At 41.2% G+C, this 21,146-nt stretch overlaps 1 protein-coding gene across 2 annotated transcripts in view; it reads right to left on the bottom strand.

Moving 5' to 3' along the window:
• The window catches only part of LOC148019907 (fructose-bisphosphate aldolase-lysine N-methyltransferase, chloroplastic-like), a 129,710-nt gene that overhangs the window by 87,710 nt on the left and 20,854 nt on the right, over nucleotides 1-21,146 (bottom strand). The window lies entirely within an intron of this gene.

The following is a 21,146-nucleotide window of genomic DNA, read 5'->3' as shown; positions in this document are numbered from 1 at the left end:
CGCACAAAAACATCCCCATTACTAGCGAAATCCATCCTCCACAACCTATACTACTTGCTCGCGGGGGACGAATCCCTTTGATATTCCATAAGGTGAGTTTCACGATGAACAAAGAGGGGAAGATCTATTGGATCACCGATTTTCCTTTTGTCTCGATTGATCTAGCAGCCTGAAATCTTTGCATTTCACTACAAATCACATCCGCAATATCCGCCCTCTACTATTTAGCACTCAATGCATGGGCGAGGAGAAACTAATGTTGCTAAGCACCGAATGCATCTCAAGAGGACAACAACCTACCACGAGCATCAAACCTCAAAGTAGAATCTGAAGCACCTTTACCAACCACTCCACCTGCAAGCACCCGAGAAGATTATGGTTAGGCTTTGAGTAGAATCCTTTACCCTTGCATGGAAAACTCAATGTGATATTATCATAAGCCAAATGCGTAGGAATTGAATGAGCTCCTATCGAGCATTGCATTTGACAATAGAAACCAAAGAAGCATCCTTAGGTGCCTAATCTTAACACGCAGAATGTGACTCAACAGCAAGATGAATCTGTAGTAGCATTTCCATGCTGATTTGGAGGCGCAGAGGGAGAAATAGACTGTTGCAACACAGTTTGGGGTGCACACTCCTACACATGTAATATGTCCCCGGACATCCGAATGTCCACTAATAGCATTGGTCTTAGTGGTCATGAAGTGAGTTAGAGAAAATGCACTAAGGGTACTTTAGGGTTAGGGTAGCCTAGTCCTATCTATAGGATTCAAGGCCTTATTGTGCACATGATTGTGTGATCACCACTTTTGGACTCTTGGTGCGTTGGCCAACACATACGTACACTGTGATGGTACGGACTAGTGATAAGGGACAACCAACTCTTGGGATGAGGTTGTGACCCGGAGTATTGCTAGTGCCCAAGCTTGAAGGTGAGCCGGTTTGGCTCTATAGCTCAGAGATGAGTCTGATGTCAAGTCCTTCTAAGGTGACTTTGGCTTGTGTCGTGCCTCATGTGCAGGTTGGATACCAATTGGACATTACATTGGCATCAAAGCATCAACCTGCAATTGGACACAAGATCCAATGACGTGCATAATATTGGAGGAGAACAGTAGCAACTCAACTTGGGAGACTATGAACACCGATTGAGAGAGATTGTGTGGCTTAACACTTGATTGATTGCAAAAGTGTGTAACTAAGTACAAAGCACAACCCTTAGACTTTAGGGTTGTGTAAGTGGCTTAAAGTGCTTTCACACACATATATATATAATGTGTGGTAAGTGACTAAATTGTGTAACATAAATACATAAATGAAGAATAATGTGACTAGGGAAAAAAACCTCTCTTACGGAAAGTAAAATGTATCCCAGTGTCCTACATGTGGATCATTGACACCCTTGTGTATGGGCATGAGTAAGTGATCAGCATACAAGGATCATCCACCAAAGGAGATCAAATTTAAAGTGTTACGAAATACTCCAAATTTGTCGCGAGAAAGAGCTTTGGTGAAGATGTCTACCATATTGTTGTTGGTAAGACAGTAGACAAGGTTGATATCCCTTGCATGTAGCCTCTCCGTGACAAAGTAATAGTGGATCTCTATGTGTTTCATGTGTCCGTGAAACACTCGGTTCTATGCCACTGCAATGACACTCTAACTATCAATAAACAAAGGAGTAGACTCTGTGACAGATACATCAAGATCAGCCAACAAACATCTTAGCAATACACATTCAACTACAGTAGTGAAAGCTACCTTGTATTCAGCTCCACAAGACAATGTGGCAACAATGGATCGTTTCTTGCTAAGCCAAGAAATGCAAAAAGAGCAAAAAAAAAAAACAATTTTTTCTTGTAGAGTGACGAGAATCAAAATCTCCAACCCAATCGAAATCACAGTAAGCACGTAACTGCAGAGCCCCCCCCCCCCCCCCACCCTCGCATAAAGCAATCCAAGAGTCCTAGTGCCCTGCAAGCAATGGAAAACACGCTTTACAACTTGCCAATGTGACATGTGTGGACTATGCATATATCTGCTCAAGGCGAAAACTGCAAACTAAATATCAAGCCTTGTGTTGCATAAATAAATGAGGCATTCAACTATTGGAGCATATGTGTGAATGTCAAACATATCACTATCATCATGCCAAGACAACTTAAGTCCAATCTTCATCAGTGTGCTTACTGCCTTGCAATCATGGAAGTCAAATCTCTCAAGGAGTTTATCAATATATCTAGACTGTGACAATCCAATGCCTCTAGTATCATAAATAAACCAAATGCCCAAAAAGTAATGCAAAGGCCCCAAATATGACATTTCAAAAGTTCAATGCAAACTTTTCTTAAATGCTGAAATTCGACCAGCATGTGACCTTTTGAGCAAAAGATCATCCACATAAAGACAAATGACCAGCAAGGATCTCCCCTCTTTGCATATGTAAAGAGTAGACTCTAATGGGCTACTAATGAACCCTTGGCTGAGTAAGAAGGCATCACTTTTAGCATACCAAGCTCGTGGAGCTTCTTTCAAACCATACAAAGCCTTTTTCAGCTTACATACACATGGGCTGCTGAACATACACTTCTTCCTAAAGTTCCCCATGTAAAAATGCAGTTTTAATGTCAAGTTGGTGGACAATCCAACCATAATGGGCAGCCAATGCAGCCATACACCTGATAGTGGTCATACGGGATGTAGGAGCAAATGTCTCCTCATAATCAATGCCTTTCTTTTGTGCATAGCCTTTTGCCACAAGCCTAGCCTTGTACTTAACAATGAATTCATCCTCTTTTGTTTCAGCTTATAGACCCATTTAGAGCCAATGGCTTTCTTACCAACAGCCAATGTAACTAAATCCCAAGTTTGATTCTTTATGATAGAATCATATTCAGCTTGCATTGCTGCCATCCAATGCACACTCTATTGTGCATCCTTAAAAGAATCAGGCTCATCATCATCACCTGTGTTTCATGCCATAACAAACTCCATAGCATTAGCATGATCATGCAAATGTGTTTGTCTTCGAGTAGTACAACCAGCAAGAGGAGCATCCAAATGACTGTCTTATAAAGTCTGCAAATACCATCTAGGTATATGCCTAGAAGCCTGATTTATGTACATGCTATGGATGAACCTCATATTCAACATCTTCTTGAATGTTCAAATCAGCCATAGGCTGAATTTCTGCATTTTTTAATGGAGCAGTTGGCTGAACTTTTTGTTCATTTAATGAAGCTCCAGTTGTATCACCAAAAGAAATAGGTAGCAATCCTTCAAACACATCTTTGCTTTCACTGTTGTATCTGTACCCTTTGTTTTCACTATTGTGCCCCACAAATATGCACTTGACAACCTTATTGTCGAACTTTTTTCTCAATACTTTGGGAACATGAGCATATACATGGCACCCAAAAGTATAAAAGTGACCAACTAAAGGTTTATGGCTGTTCCAAGCCTCAAAAGGCATTATATTTTTCAATGCCTTAGTAAGGCACCTATTCAAAACGTGACAAGCCCACATAAATGCTTCCATCTGAAATCCATGCAACAATTTTTTAGCTTTCAGCATACATCAAGCCATCTCCTGAGTGACCGATTCTTCCTTTTTGCAACCCCATTCTGCTATGGAGTATATATAGTAGTATATTGGTATGCATTACCTTCTTGCTTCCCAAATTTATTCAGTAAGGAATACATATATTCCCCCCCTTGGTGCAAACGGAGAGTCTTAATCTAACAACCAGATTGATTAGCTTTTTAACCAATGAGTAAACCCAACAAAAACATATAAAGTCATCAATGAAGGTGACGAAGTAATAACATCCACTCAATGACTTTGTTTGCATGGATCCACATACATTTGAATACACAATCTACAACCTAATCATAGCTTCAAAGATAACATCACGAGAAAAAGAAAATCAATGCATTTTTCCCAAAATGCATCCCTAACAAATGTGCTTAGGAGGTCTCTCCAAGAGGTAAGCCTTCCAACATCTTAGTACATTGCATAAGCATCAAACCACCATGATTCACATGCCCCATATGAGCATGCTGTAACTCTACCTGTGACACAACAAGAGTAATAGTAGATGCCAAATAAACTGACTAATCAACCAAACAAGCATCCAACTCATAAAGTCCATGACATAATGTGCTAGTGAGCACCAAGGTCAAGAATTCCTTATCCCTGACCATGCATTTATCATCATCAAAAGTGACTTGCATTTCACATTTTGCAAAAGAAGAAACGCATAGCAATTCTTCTTTATCCCTAGCACATATAAAGCATCCAACAAACAGAGAGTAGAGCCATCAATGGCTTTCAAAACAATCTCTCGCACACCTCTAACAGGACAAGATGTGTTGTTGGCATATTGCACGCAATTCCCAACAGAGATCTGTAACAACAGAAGTAAATAAATCCCTGCGAGATATAATGTGCTTAAAAGCACCACTGTCAAAGAACCAAATGCTAGTCTCCTTCATAGAGTTGAATGCTCTATCTGCCCACGAAGAATCATAACTACAAGTATTAAAACAATAGTCACGGTCAATGACGAATGACATGGACACTATAGTAGTATGAATAAAAGGTGCATCTCAAACTCACATCCTAGACTCCTTTCTCTCCTTGGCAATGTGTTTCTTGCATTCTGTAATACAATGACCTAGCTTTTTACAATAATGACACTTGCTCTTCTTGGCTTGTGTACCCCCCTCCTGGTTGTTCTGTGAAGTTCCAAAACTTCCAAAACTCTACAAAGCATTCTTGGATTGATTACCCTTCCCTATCTATCTTGCCATAAATCCTTGGTCAAAATGTAAACGCCCCGAACAACGTAGTATGCTTAACAATTATGATATTCGCTTGTTTTCGAGATTTAATATAAAAGAGACTGAACACTTAAAGCTGAAAATGAAAATTACTCACAAAATTACAGCCATGAAAATGTAAAAGTAATGGAGACAAGATTGAGGGTTGAAGATGGGCAACCCCCCCCGAAGGAATGTATTTCTGCTCAACCCAAGTCCCTTAGGGAAGAGCTCAGTTACAATCAACCTAAGAGTGAGAAGAAGTAATTCTCACTCTCACAAGATCATGCAAAGATGTACAAACACACATGCATTATCTATTATGCAATGATAAGAACTGATTTCTTTACAGTATGAGAGAAGAAAAAAAGGAATTCAGCCTTTCTCCATCGTTGATCAGCAGTACATGGATAGGGCTTGCTTCTTGTAGCTAAAATGGAAGAAAGAGCTCGAGAAGGAGGTGCTGTAATGAATTTACAGGCTTGCTGTCTTGTAAAAAAAAAACAGTGATAGAAGAGGGAATATGGAGGAATTTGATAATGGAGAAGTGGGGGATGATGATGGGGATGGATGGGGCCAGTTTCTGGCTATTTGTGGGTGCTGTACATGAGTTTACAACAAAGAAAAATGATGTTGAATGAAGAAAAACGAGCTCTTATTTATAGGAGAGGGGAGAGCTAGTACAAAAGGGGAAAGTGGAGTAGCACAAGACAAGTGTCCAGCCACATGTCATGAGATGTGACAAGTGGTGGGACACTTGGAAACTTGTGTGACAAGTGTCTTGACACTTGTCTCTTCTCTATGGCCTTCCTTTTTGGGTTGAATACTGTCAAGAATAGAAACAACCAAATTTAGTAAGCACAGTCAGAGTACAGAACTTACTATTTTTAGAATGACATCCCTATTTTTTAGGACTAGCATTTTTAGGCTAATTCGAGGCTCCTAAATTTTAGGGACCTCCTAAAATTTAGGGATCTCCTAAAATTTAGGGATCTCCTAAAATTTAGGGACCCCCCCAATATGGGTATCATATGAAAGCTTTTTCCGTGTACATCGCAAAAATGGTATCCGAATCTTCATGTGACTTTCCTACGCAAAGAAATGTGCATTTCAAGCTTTCAGCCCACACATGCACATTATACAAGCATTTCATGATCATGCCATCTTGTTGATTGTAACTGTCTGTTCTGGTGGATCTAGCCCACACTTCAAGGCATCAATCCTTTCTGTGTGCGAGTCTAACCCTGATATGCGTGAGTTCTAGTCACAGGCGCCCAATCGGGTCATATAGGTGGAAGTGTGAACTATCTTTTCTCCAACCCACCGCGTGAGTCCACCATAACCTGTGACCACTCATCAGTGGCCAGCTCCAATGCACTTTTCTTTATATCTAATTAGTGCAAAGGAAATAAATTTAATAAATCATTATATAGACAAATTAATGAAAAAGGATACAAATTCTGTTTCTATAGAGTTGTGACAGCCCTCTGGCTTTTATTCAGCTGTCCTCAGCTGAAAAGCTTCTTGATATTGCTGTAGAATATTTGGGTAATCCTTCATGAATTTTTCATCTACCCACTGTGCATCTGTTGTGGGTAGATTCTTGAATTTTAGTAAGAATTTTCGTGTCACAAGACCACTTCTCGTGGTTCGATCCTTGAGAAACAAAATCTTTTCAGGTTCCAAGAGTTGCTCTGTTTCTTCAACTTCTGGGGGATCTTCAGTAATGGGTTCCTTTGGTTCTGGTCCTATGTAAGGTTTTAGCAAACTTACATGAAAAGCATTGTGTATTTTCCAATGAGTAGGAAGCTCAAGTCGATAAGAAACTTCATTTATTTTCTCAATCACTTTGAAGGGTCCAAAGTATCTACTGGAGAGCTTTGGAAAAGATGAATTTTGACCAGAACCTTGTTTGAGCCTGCTTTTATCAAACTTTAGCAAGACATATTGACCTTTTTCAAAAGCCAAATGTCTTCTTCGTTTATCTGCTTGCTTCTTTTGTCGCTCTTGGGCAACTTTGATAGTGGCTCGAACTTGATCCATTGCGGTTTTTAAATCTGAAGCAAACTCATCAGCAGCAAAAATCTTATCTTTAGTGCGAATAATTGGAGGAGGAATTAGTTTACCCTGTACTATTTCATTTGGAGCTTTCCCTGTGGATGAGTGCACTGTATTGTTATAAGCAAACTCCAATAATGGAGGGTATTTCTCCCATTGTGACTTATGTTCACTAACATAAGCTTTCAACATATCCAAAAGAGTGAGATTCATCACCTCTGTTTGGCCGTCAGTTTGAGGATGAAAAGCTGAGGAGAACTTTAAAGTGGTTCCCATATTCTCAAATAAAGCACGCCAAAAGTTACTTGTGAATTTGGAGTCTCTATCTGAAATGATCTCAGAAGGCATACCATGTAATCTGAAGATATGTTGAATGAAAAGTCTTGCAGCTTGTGCGGATTTCAATGTTTTATGACATGGAATAAAATGTGATTGTTTGCTGAATCTATCAATTATGACCCAAATCATATCATGACCTTGAGGTGTTCTTGGAATAACTGAGATGAAATCCATTGTGATAGATTCCCATGGATCTTTGGGCACTGGAAGAGGTTGCAACAATCCTGGAATCTTCTGCCTATCATATTTGGATTTTTGGCATACCAGACAAGCCTCAATGAAGTTATGTGTATCTTTTCGTAATGTTGGCCAATAAAAGTAGCGCTCAATTGCACTTAGAGTGGCTGCCCTCCCTCTATGCCCTGCATAAGGGGGTTCATGACTTTCTTTAAGCACCTTTTGTCGAACAGGAAGAGTGACACAAAGGCGATTGTTCATGAGAAGGTAACCGTCTTTGATGGAATAATCTGGATGAGAACCTCCTTGCTGTAAATTTGACCAAATTGCTGCAAAATCAGTATCTTCATCATAAGTATTCTTCATCGTTTGAAAATCTTCATGATGAGCCACTGTAATAGTTGCAATGCGAGGCACTCTAGAAAGTGCATCAGCAACTACATTTTGTTTCCCTGGAGTGTACATAATTTGAAAATGAAACATAGACAAGAAATTTTCCCATCTTGCATGTTTCTCCTGCAAATGCTTTTGAGTCTTGAAATACTTCAAGCTTTGATGATCGGTTTTAATAAGGAATTCATTGCCTAAAAGATAATGTTTCCATATCTTTAAAGCATGAACCACTGCTAAGAGCTCCTTTTCATAAATGTCATACCTTTTCTCCACATCATTTAGACGGCGGCTTTCAAAGGCTACGGCATGGCCTTCTTGATTTAGCACTGCACCAATACAATCACCGCAAGCATCTGCTTCCACCACAAATGGTTTTACCAAATCTGGAATGATAAGAACAGGTCCAGAAGTAAGAGCTGTTTTCAGCCTTGTGAAGGCTGCATTCTCTTTTTCCTTCCATTGGAAAGAGATCTTCTTCTTTGTAAGGTCATGAAGTGGAGAAGCCATATGTGCAAAATGCTTGATGAAGCGGCGGTAATAAGAACATAAGCCAAGAAACGATCGCACCTCATGTACATCACGAAGAGGAGGCCATTCTTGGATTATCCTGATCTTTTCAGGATCCATCTGAATCTCTTCAGAAGAGATGACATGCCCAAGGTAATTTATTTTATGCATGAAAAATTCACTCTTTTTACCATTTACCAAGAGTTGATTTTGTTGTAGTAATTGTAGAACAATTTCCAAGTGTTGATGATGCTCCTCTTCATTCTTGCTAAAGACAAGAATATCATCAAAGAAAGTACCGACATATTGTCGATGCTCTCTAAAGATGCGCTCCATCATTCGATTAAAGGTGGCTGGTGCATTGGTTAATCCGAAAGGAACCACCAAGAATTCATAAAGACCGTATAAAGTGCGGAAAGCAGTTTTGTGTACATCTTGTGGTATTACCCTAATTTGATGATAACCACTCTTTAGATCAATGCGGCTGAAAACCTTTGAGCCTCCTAGACGATCCAAAATGTCGTCAATTCTGGGAATAGGAAACCGATTCTTCACAGTGATTTTGTTGAGGGCTCGATAATCAATGCACATCCTGAATGTGCCATCTTTCTTTTGAACAAGAAGAACCGGTGAACAAAAGGGTGAGCTACTTGGCCTAATTAGCCCACGATTGAGTAGGTCTTCGACTTGCTTTCTGATTTCTTCTTGTTGAGGACGGCTCACACGGTATGGTGCTATATTAGGAGGAGAACTGCCCGGAAGAATATCAATATGATGGTCTTCTGGCCTTTCTGGGGGAAGCTGATAAGGAAGATCTTCCGAAAAACAATCTTTATACTTTTCCAAGAGCTGAAGTTGCTCTTGGTTTTCAGCATTCATATTATCTTTTACATCAGTGACATAAAGCAGACAACATTGAACACAATCCTTAATTGCTCTAGAGACTTGCATATGGCTTACCATAGGTATGGTGTCTCCAGAAACTCCAGCTTGGATCTCGTACTTCTTGCCTTTGTTGGTGAGTTCTACCTTCTTTTTCTGAGAGAAGATGGTTGAATCTACTCTATGATTCCAGGGCATGCCAAGAATCACATCGCAACCATCAAGGTCTCCGATACAGAAGGTATCTTCATCACTGTAGCCTTGAATTTGAAACTTGAGCTTGCCAATGTAGGGTATCACAGTCTTCACTGTGTCACCTTCATCAGCATTTAAAGCTTGGCGAACTTCTGCCGGAGTGTCCATCTCTTCGTTCTTTAATCCAAGCTCTTTAGCTAATTGCAAGGAAATGATATTTTCATTTGCCCCAAGATCTATCAAGAATAGTGCTTGCTTACCTTGCAACTGTCCCCAAGCTTTTAATAATTTGCGCGTCTCTGGAGTGTGAGTTGTGTTTGCAACTACATCACTGATAGCATTGATTTTCACTGGCGACTTAGGCTTGTTGTCAGAAACCTTGCTTTGTCCCTTGTTTGGACATTGCTTCGCTATGTGGCCTGTTTGTCGACATTTAAAGCACTTTCCTTCTTTCATGAAGCGTTGCTTTTCTTCTTCGGAAAGTTGCTTTGCTTGTGGGTATAGATTGGAGCGAAATTGAGGAGCATTAGGAGGTGCATAGGGCTTCATCTTCTTTTGATTTGATGGCTGCTTTTGCCACTGTTTTTGTCCTTCATTTGGGGCTGAATACTCCTCATCATCAACTACTCTCTTCTTATCATTCTTTTGGAATGATTTGTTGCCATTGTGCTCCATTTCCCATGTCTCAGCATGGTCAATGAGTTCCCTGAGACTAGAACAATGATAATGATTAAGAGCAGTACGAAGTTTAAAATGCAAACCTCCTTGAAACTTCCTAAGCTTTTCCGAACTGCTGATCTTCTTGAAATGTTGGACCTTCAAAAGTAGCTCCCAAAATCTCTTGGTATAGTCACCAAGCGACTCATTTTTCTTTTGCCAAAGCCGATCCCATTCCATTTTTACATCTCTTTTGAAATGAACAGGAAGAAATTGGCTTTGTATCAGGCGAACAAAGGACCGCCATGATTTTGGGGCAGCATGATCATATTCCAACCCCGTCCACCAAGTATGGGCTAAGTCGGTTAGATGTAAAGCTGCAAACTTAATCTTTTCTTTTTCTTTATACTTGTCACGACCATACAAAATTTGAAATTGACGAATAAACTTCAGAAGAAGATCAGGATTTCGGGAACCATCATACATACTGAACTTGATCTTCTTTTCAAGTTGAGATAGTGACTTAGTCTTCTTCTTCTTCTTATGCCTTCGTCCATGCTCGGATCTTGAGGTTGAAGATGATGAAGTGCTTGATGGGGATGAAGATGGAGATGAGGGTGAAGAATGTCGATGCCTTTGACGATGATGAGGTCTTCCACGAGAAGCGTGTGACTCTTCATTACTAGAAGAGGATCCATCAGAATAGGCGCCAGATGACTTTGAAGAAGAGGATGAGCTTCGACGCGATCTCTTTCTTTGTCTTGAAGTAGAATGGGACTGCCTCTTAGAAGTAGTTGGACTTCTTGATCGGCTCCTTTCATTGGTATGGCTTTGTCTTCTTGAAGTAGATGGGCTTCTTTCCTTGAATTCTTTGGGATTCTCAACTTTTTCTAGTTTGAGAAGTTGCTCACGAATTTGCTGATTCTCCTCTCTAAGACTTTGAATGGCTTGAAGGATAGCACTCGATTGATCCATTGAGACTAAAGAAAAAATATATATGCTCAAGCACTCAATGCAAGGGCTGAAAACAAACAAACTTATAGTTGTAAGCACTACCAGTGTTGGGGGTGAGGACCGAGCCAAAGCTCTGATACCACTGTAAACGCCCCGAACAACGTAGTACGCTTAACAATTATGATATTCGCTTGTTTTCGAGATTTAATATAAAAGAGACTGAACACTTAAAGCTGAAAATGAAAATTACTCACAAAATTACAGCCATGAAAATGTAAAAGTAATGGAGACAAGATTGAGGGTTGAAGATGGGCAACCCCCCCCGAAGGAATGTATTTCTGCTCAACCCAAGTCCCTTAGGGAAGAGCTCAGTTACAATCAACCTGAGAGTGAGAAGAAGTAATTCTCACTCTCACAAGATCATGCAAAGATGTACAAACACACATGCATTATCTATTATGCAATGATAAGAACTGATTTCTTTACAGTATGAGAGAAGAAAAAAAGGAATTCAGCCTTTCTCCATCGTTGATCAGCAGTACATGGATAGGGCTTGCTTCTTGTAGCTAAAATGGAAGAAAGAGCTCGAGAAGGAGGTGCTGTAATGAATTTACAGGCTTGCTGTCTTGTAAAAAAAAACAGTGATAGAAGAGGGAATATGGAGGAATTTGATAATGGAGAAGTGGGGGATGATGATGGGGATGGATGGGGCCAGTTTCTGGCTATCTGTGGGTGCTGTACATGAGTTTACAACAAAGAAAAATGATGTTGAATGAAAAAAAACGAGCTCTTATTTATAGGAGAGGGGAGAGCTAGTACAAAAGGGGAAAGTGGAGTAGCACAAGACAAGTGTCCAGCCACATGTCATGAGATGTGACAAGTGGTGGGACACTTGGAAACTTGTGTGACAAGTGTCTTGACACTTGTCTCTTCTCTATGGCCTTCCTTTTTGGGTTGAATACTGTCAAGAATAGAAACAACCAAATTTAGTAAGCACAGTCAGAGTACAGAACTTACTATTTTTAGAATGACATCCCTATTTTTTAGGACTAGAATTTTTAGGCTAATTCGAGGCTCCTAAATTTTAGGGACCTCCTAAAATTTAGGGATCTCCTAAAATTTAGGGATCTCCTAAAATTTAGGGACCCCCCCAATATGGGTATCATATGAAAGCTTTTTCCGTGTACATCGCAAAAATGGTATCCGAATCTTCATGTGACTTTCCTATGCAAAGAAATGTGCATTTCAAGCTTTCAGCCCACACATGCACATTATACAAGCATTTCATGATCATGCCATCTTGTTGATTGTAACTGTCTGTTCTGGTGGATCTAGCCCACACTTCAAGGCATCAATCCTTTCTGTGTGCGAGTCTAACCCTGATATGCGTGAGTTCTAGTCACAGGCGCCCAATCGGGTCATATAGGTGGAAGTGTGAACTATCTTTTCTCCAACCCACCGCGTGGGTCCACCATAACCTGTGACCACTCATCAGTGGCCAGCTCCAATGCACTTTTCTTTATATCTAATTAGTGCAAAGGAAATAAATTTAATAAATCATTATATAGACAAATTAATGAAAAAGGATACAAATTCTGTTTCTATAGAGTTGTGACACAAAAGGTACAACATCCATCCCACTATTCTTCCTTATTTATTCTTCTTCCAACAATAAGCTAACCAACTAAAGAAAAGTGGATGACTGTGTAGAAATCCTCATTGTAAGATTCAACGTTGTATGAAAGGCCAAATAAGGTGGCAAAGAGTTCAAACTCGTAGAAATAATCTGAACATCTACATACTACTCATCTACATTCATCAATTACTCGTGCAAGTCCTGAATTTTATTAAGGTGATTTGGCATAGCATCACCTTCTTTCATCTTCACATTTTCAAGCTCCTTCAAAAAAGAAATGAGAGCATTATTTTTTCCAACAAACATATGCTCAAGTGTAAGCCATGCTAGTCGTGAAGTAGCAGAAGAACGAATTTGCGAGATTATTGACCTCTAAACTGCCAATGCAATAAGTGAGAATGCTTGGACATCCCTAGTATCACAAGCCTTCTATGCAGTTGTTCTTTGGGGTGGTGGCTGAGCAGGAGCTTGCCTTTGACCACAACCTCCTTTGTGGAGGAGTTGTAGGAGCCATATCACCACAATGTACTTCTTCCCCACTAACATAATCCCAAATATTTTTTGCAACAAACACATTCTTCATCATTAAGGACCACAGACTCCTCCGAAGAAAAGTTGTTGCCATCCAATCTATCCTCTTTTGATACATATGTGAAGATATCACTCTGTCCTTGATTTGCCAAGATAAATGTCACTCTCCCAAATGCACAAGAGCAATAACCAAAGCTGGCCTGACCTGGAAATCTGTAAATTTCCAGAAATCACACCAAATGCCAAGCTGTAATCAACTAAATCATGTCACAATTGACCATTACTACCTCAATGAGCTGAAATTTAGCATGCTTAGCAGCACTGAAAACATAGAAGCCCCAAAATTTGACCATCCCATGTGCAAGATTTCAGTCAATTTCAGACTGAAACCTCAATGCATATGCCAATGTCTGTGAAAGACACAAAAGCACCAAATTTGCTAACCCAAATGCCTGCAAATTCTTGTGATTTGTGCACTGAAACACTTTCTGAAGCAGAAATTGACCTTTCCCTGCAAAAACCCTTTGCTTTGGCTTTGATATTCTGAATAAAATAATAAAATATACTTGTGGAAGCTGAGGACAAGCCAAAAGAACCCTAACGTGGCAGTCAGAGCTGTTGGGACAGCTAGCAAAGCTATCACAAGACTGGTGAAGCTACTGCAGAACTGACGAGCTGGCACGCGTAACGGGGCAGCACAACTGGCGAAGCTAGCAGACCAGGGCGGGCGGAGCTACAGACTGCAAGGCATGCGGAGATGGTTGGAGGCGAGGAGACTGCAGGTAGCGCAGTCTACAAGACTGGCAAGGATAGAGCGGCAGCTGGCCGAGCTAAGGGCAAGGCTGTAGGTGAGCTACAGTGTGGCCGAGGTGGCTATCGAGTGGCCGAGCTCACTCTAATACCACTTGTTGGAGGAGAACAGTAACAACTCAGCTTAGGAGACTATCAACAACAGTTGAGAGAGAGTGTGTGGTCACTGCTCAACACTTAGATTGATTGCACAAGTGTGTAACTAAGTATAAAGTACAACCCTTAGACTTTAAGGTTGTGCAAGTGGCTTAAAGTGCGTTCACACACAAATGTGTGTAATGTGCGGTAAGTGACCAAACTATGTAACATAAATCCACAAATGAAGAATGATGTGACTAGGGGAAAAACCCTCTCTTACAACAAAGTGCCCCAATGTACTCCAATACTCCTGTGTGAGCATAGGCGTGAGTAAAACCACTTTTGCTCACAAAACCGTGATGGTTCACGCCTAACAAGCACACCTTTATCTCATTAAGGGTGGTATAGGACACTACTAGCAGGAGAGGTTTGCACAAGGGGCACGTGTTGTGAATGGTGGATATGAAAGCAAGGTATGTTTCTTGTTTTGCACTCATGCTCGGGTTTTGTGTTGGGGTTGATGCTTATGTGCAAGGATTTCTGGTGGTTCTAACAAACTGAGTCAAGGCTATCCAAATCAATGCCAGAAACTAAAACCTTGTGGCCCACATAAGCATTAAAATATCAATTGTGAGTAATTCTTTTAAATCAATTTCATGTTCAATGTTAATGTTACATTAACATTAAAATTAACAATAGCATCAACATTAAGTGTTAATGTGATTTTAACATTCGATGCCTATGTTAGTGCTACTATTAATTTTAATACTAACGTTATGATTATTGTTAATTTAAACATTATTGTCTAGCTCTGGGCATATCTTGTGGAGAGAGGCGAATCATCAAAGAGAGAGAGAGAGAGAGAGAGAGAGAGAAAGTTATATTAATGTCTAGGAAAGGCCAAGGTGGCCTATGAGACCAAAACGTTACGTACAAAATGTCTGGGAAACTTTCCAGGTCCCAGTAAAGCTACCATCTAATGCTATGATAAACTAATTGAGTAGGTACAAGGTGGTATATAGACTGGGCACAATTCATATGTGTTCCAAGTATGGTGTGGAACTGCTCATGGAGCTTGGTCATCCTAAAATGTCCCACATGGGTCTATCTAACATCGAGAGGTTGAATCGGCAAGGCAGGGCTCTCCGGTGGCGGCGTAGCATCCCTTGTATCCTCAACATGTGCCTCCTGCAAGGGCGGGGGCCGGTTGGGCATGGGCGCCGGGCTTTGCTTCTTGTCGTGGCTATGGCTAGGGTGATCCCCTGCAACCGGGAGGTTAGTGGGGTTGGTGGGGGCTCAAGGGTGGGGATGGTAGTTGGCTCTCGGTAGAATTCTCTGAGTAGGTGTTGGGCGGCTCCCTATCTCTGCTCCGAGGTCTAGAGGAGGTGGTCTTTGTGGCGCCGTATTTCCAGCAAGAAGAGCCCAAGGCATCTCTAGTCCTTGAAATCCATCACTCTGGAGAGTGGCCCGAATCCTTCTCTGAACAAGCAGTGGAAGCGTCCCCGAATCTCGTAGCACGCTGGGCACCTGCATATGTAGTGTTCTTCTGTCTCCGGCTCGAGCTAGCAGATTTGGCAAACCAGATCTTCTAGGGGGAGGGGGTGGGCCCCGTATCTACCTGTCTCGACTCGTAGCTGGTGTGAAGATGTACGGATCTGTCCGATGGCGCTTCCGACTCCATGGGACAAGTATATGTCCATGTAGCTTGGAGTCTACACAAGGCCAAGGTAGCCTATGAGACCAAAACGTTACATACAAAATGTCTGGGAAACTTTCTAGGTCCCAGGAGAGAGAGAGAGAGAGAGAGAGAGAGAAGAAAAATCAAGATTGGGAAGAAATTATTGGTTATGAGAGAGAGAGAGAGAGAGAGATTCTCTCTCTCTTGACTAACGAAGAGAGTAAGGAAAAAAGACAAATTACAAATTGTCTTTTCTTTGTGTGAGAGAGAGAGATCATCTACTGATTTTTTTCTTCATTTCCGTTGCATCACTAAGAGACAGAGATACCTTTCTCTTCCTCTCCCACCCACCCACCCTTTTACAGGTTGACACTTCCGTGCTATGACTTCTCCACAGGTAGATGGATAGACAACTATGTGCTCCTCTTCCGGCATCACCAAAACCCCCACTCATGCTTGCCACCATGGACTTTGCTCCCTACCCTACCAGAGTATATGCATCTACCCCTAGGCACTAGTGCCGCCTCTCCCTTCTGGGCCACAAAGTTTAGTCTACACCAGCTTTCAAATTTTTATAATCAAGGCAATCAAACGCATCTGATGCGCACTAAGCTCTTTCAAGCCACAATAGAATCGACTGGTACCACGGCCACATTGCGATAACCACAATGCGCTACTACGGAGATCGCTTCCACTTCTTCTAGGGTTTTCAAGAATGCCACCTCAACAACCCACAGTTCTACAATCCGCTCACATGAGAGATACTAATTATTGGATATTGTCCCCTTAGCAGTCGGCTCCTTTGAGAGAATGATTAATCGACCCCTTCTATTACTTCGGCTCTGCCATCCACTCCACTACAAGACACTTACTATTGCCCACCCTTGGCTCCCAGCATCAAGCCTTGTGTTTGGAGCATCTTCTACCTAGCATCACCATCCCCTGCTTGGCATTACTACCCTTCTTCTTCAAGCTCCACCTTCACTTGTGTTTTTAAGTTTGGAGGTTTTCTCTTTGCCTAATGTCATCATCTCCATCTTGGCGTCAACATCCTAGCCTCTCATAGAATGATTCAATCATCATCTCCAACTTGGCGTCAGCGTCCTAGCCTCTCACTACACCATCGTTGTGTTCTTATGTTTATGAGTTTCTCCTCTCTCTCCATGTTTGCCATACACACACTGTGTTACTTTGACATCATCTCTTGACATTGTATCGCTTATTTTGACATTGTATCGCATACATGTTATTTTAACATGGTACCAAAGTGCAAGAGCTCAAAGAGCTAAAGACCCTATTCATTAGAGAAGGCAAAGACTAGTTGGAAGTTTGGCATCATCTATTGATTTCCTCCTTTATTTCTATTGCATCACAAGGAGACAGAGATACCTTTCTCCTTCTCTCCCACCCACCCACTCTTTTACAAGTTAACACTCGAGTGCTATGACTTCTCCATAGGCAGATGGAGAGCCAAACCACTAGGTGCTCCTCTTCTGGCATCACTCAAAACCCCACTGATGCTTGCCACCATGGACCTTTGCTCCCTACCCCACTAGAGTATATGCGTCTACCCTAAAGCACTCGTGTCACCTCTCCCTTTTGGGCTATAGAAACAACACATGGAGCCAAACAGCTATAAAGAATGGACGGCTATAATAATAGAAGGGGATTATAAAGCAAGCACAATCGAAGCAGTGTAGATGGCATCCATCCATGGAGCCACCTCTTTGAGAATCACACATCAAAAACCATCGAACTAACTTACCAAAATAACAATCCTCGAACACGGTTCACATGACCACGGATATATAGACCGAATGTACTATATGTCAGCCACATGTGCCAAAGAACAATCCAACACAGAATATAAAAAGACAAGCACACTCTAGCTATAAAGTAGTTGTCAATAACAACTTGCCCAAAACCCAAGAACAAACGGTTAAACGCTAACACGTTAATCAAGTCCATACTCAAAAAATGAAAGCAACTAAGCAAGAAATAAAAGATACGCAATAGTCTCATCACATGTACTATAGAAGGCACATCTACCACTTGAGATCTTGAAATGGTAAAGCATATCCCCTATAGCCCATGGGGAGGCCCTCCATAAGAAGCCTCCATATAAAAAATTTCACCTAGTAGGGAAGCTTAGACCTCCACAATTAAAGCAACTGATCACACCACTTATCTTTCCAATCCCAAGAAGGTCAAAATTTATTTGCTTTCTCAATCACGGATCTCTTATCCTTGACCATCTATGATAAACCAGTTTGGCTAATTAGTTCAAGAAATCATCTAGGTGCACAAAAGGACAATCCAACCATGGGTATGAAGGCTGAAATGTAGGCAAAGGGGAATGCTACCAAAGCTCTTCCTCCAAGCTGTAGACCAAATCGGCTTGTAACCCTTAGGAACCCAAAACTATTGAGAATATGGCAGAAATAATAAACTCAAGATTAACCAAGAATGGCAGCATCTCATATAGTCCTCAAACTAAATTGTGCAATCTTATTAAATTTATCACATTTTGTGTGCTTATCAAGCCAGCTGAGCAACTTCAATATGACAAGAACCTCAACTTCCAATGGGTAATTCTCCTTTTTGGAGTCAAGGGATGCCAAGTAGTTAAGTGAAGGATCTCTTACCACAAACCAATTGAGTGTGCACAAAGACAAGCGTATGGTATTTTGCCTTCTTGAGTCAAATTTAGTATGTGCCAACACGGGCATCAATTCTAGTGTGACCGTGTGAAATACTAATTTCCTCAATGAAAGCCATAGCAAGGTCTAGCCAAGCATGGCGCTACCCACATAAGGATGGTAACAAGGCCATCCACAAGGTTTCCATATGGATCTCGACATCCAACAAGGTAGCACCGCCCAAACACTTGAGCGTGGTAACATGTCATCAAGGAACCCATACCTAACCGGAACAATTTTCCCACTTTTATGTGGCATAAAATGGGTGGGCTCATAAGAAATAGGAGATTATATTTATCATCACCATTTGTGCACTTTGAGGTGCACATGTAGAGGCCAACCTTGAGATTTCCGATGCTTAAGCTTGTCATAAATATGTGAAGACATCCAAACCAGTGATGCTCAACGGCCACATTCACCCCAATAGGATATCCCAAGTGTCTAGTGATCTCTCTCGAAGAAACAATCCCAACCTGGCAACCCAAAGCATGCATGTCTCTCTATATGTACAATTGATGAGAATGGACTTTGAGCATTGATGTTGAGGCTTGAGACCAAACCAAATACTCTCCAAATGGCCATTGCTCTATCCAAGTTAGACTTCTCAGCCTTGAGAGACATAAACAAATCATATGCGAGAGTGTCCTTGAAGCTAAGCCTCATTGGGAAGAGCTAAACCAACAATTTCACCATCAATCGCCAACTACTCTAGTAGGTAGAGTATCAGATGAGTCACCAACACAAATAGTAAAGGAATAAGGAGGAACCCTAATTAAGGGACCAAGTGAGAGCAATCCCTTCAATTACTACCTCCCCCCTTCCCCCACCCAAAAAAAGCACTATGCATGCCGCTAATTCTATACATAAGAGAACTCATTCAAGGGCCGAAAACCATGGAAGACAATAGTTGAAGAAAGGATCAGTTGACACAATCAATGTTTTTTCAATATCCAACTAAATCATAACAATGTCCTGATCACAAAAGCTTTGGAATAATCTATCATCAATTGAACATTCAAAATATTTGCATAATATTTCATCCCTTAACAAAACCATATTGTTGTGGGTGAATCAACTTTGGAAATAAAATTTGCCGCCTATTAGCAATGAACTTGGAGAAGATTTTATACAATGATCCCATAATGGAAATGGGTGTCCACTAGTGCAGAGCCCGAAGGGGAAGGAGTCTTTCGTAACAATTGAGGCATCACAATCTTCCAATCGGATGGCATCCAGTCCACTTTCCAAGCTTGCTGACAAAGTCGAGCAAGTGGGTCCTTAAGCTTATCAACAAAACTTACCTATTCCATCTTTGCCTCAACCCACACCATGTCCATAATATAATGATGAGCAGCATGGACAACATTAATAAGAGTTTCTTGTGATTGAGGAAGCCTATCACCTCCAACAGGAGAGAAAGTGGGCAGCAAAACCAATCCTTAGCACAAGAAAAGCTGACGCCTCCAAGCAAAAAGCTGTGTTTGCAGCAAAAGGCTGATGTGGCAAGGCCACCTGGCAGTCTAGGGTGGTCTCCTCCGCGAGAAGTCAACTCTGTGTCGCTCTTAGGCAATGATACCATGCTCTAATACCATGTGAGAGTGCGCAAATAAAGAAGAAACTCAAACACAGAATAAGAGAGAGACAATCTGCAAGAGAAGAAGAAAAGAAACCTGCACTAAACAAGGAACGAATGCTGAATACAAGAGGACTGATCAGTCCCTGCACACAGCCCACAGCGTCAATGAGGGCACCAGATCAGGCTAATGATGACGACAGCGCTGAAGACGGAGGAAGATGACGGAGTCAAAGTGTGCACCTGCTAAGGAAGGAGGAAATATGATAATCTAACTAACTACCAAGAGGGAAATGGCTATAAACAGCCAAAAATCCCAAAAATTGGCCGACCTGAAATTTGGGGCCAAAAATATGTCCAACCAGCATTTAATACTGGTAAAAATGCCAAAAATGCTCAGAAAAATCCCGGAGAGGGTGGACAATGTTCGGCAAGTGAGGCAGGCTGAAGAATACATAAACTGCCCTAGGAAATGCACACAAAATCCCAACTCAAGGAGAAAATGCACTGAAATGCAATAAACTGAGTGATCTAGAATGAGCTAACTCCTCTGTCAAAACAAGTGATAGACAAGTCAGAGCTTCTAAAGTCCTCGTCTTACTCAGACTAGGCTCATGGGCAGGAGATGACAAGGCATGACAAACATGACTGCTAACACATGCTACATGAGAATGGCTCCCCCAGTTTGTATGCATCCCCAAATGGGAAGAAAGACATGAAAATGGCAAGTTTCAATTTCTCTGATGGCATGGAAAAAATGAATGCTAATTGTCTGGTTATTCTAAAGATCAGCCAGTACTAAATAAGCTTTGGCTGGATGTCCACAGATCTAACACCCCCTCCAAAAAAAAAAAAGCAAGCAGAAAAACCAAAACCCTCCCAGTGTCCCTCATCCCCTCACTCCACCCATGCCTAATGTGTGTTTTGGCATGGCATTCAGCCTATATTTTCGTCCACAGGTTCCCAAATGGAGTCTAAATTTAGTCATATAATGTCAAACAAATCTATATCAAGAAAGCTAGATTTTACAAAGCATTAGCTGCATTTTTCCTGGCAAAGAAATAATTAGTCCTAGGTTACAGAACCTTGTTTCCATAGTTGTGTTTCACAACTTGCATAAGAAAGACAATCTTTAACTCTCATGTATGACCCTTTC

Source organism: Lygodium microphyllum, chromosome 19, assembly GCF_053477565.2.
Source record: "Lygodium microphyllum isolate KBCC chromosome 19, Lygodium_microphyllum_v1.1.10, whole genome shotgun sequence".
Lineage (NCBI taxonomy): Eukaryota > Viridiplantae > Streptophyta > Polypodiopsida > Schizaeales > Lygodiaceae > Lygodium > Lygodium microphyllum.
The sequence above is the reverse complement of the archived record's forward strand: the minus strand, read 5'-3'. Positions and strand labels throughout refer to the sequence as shown.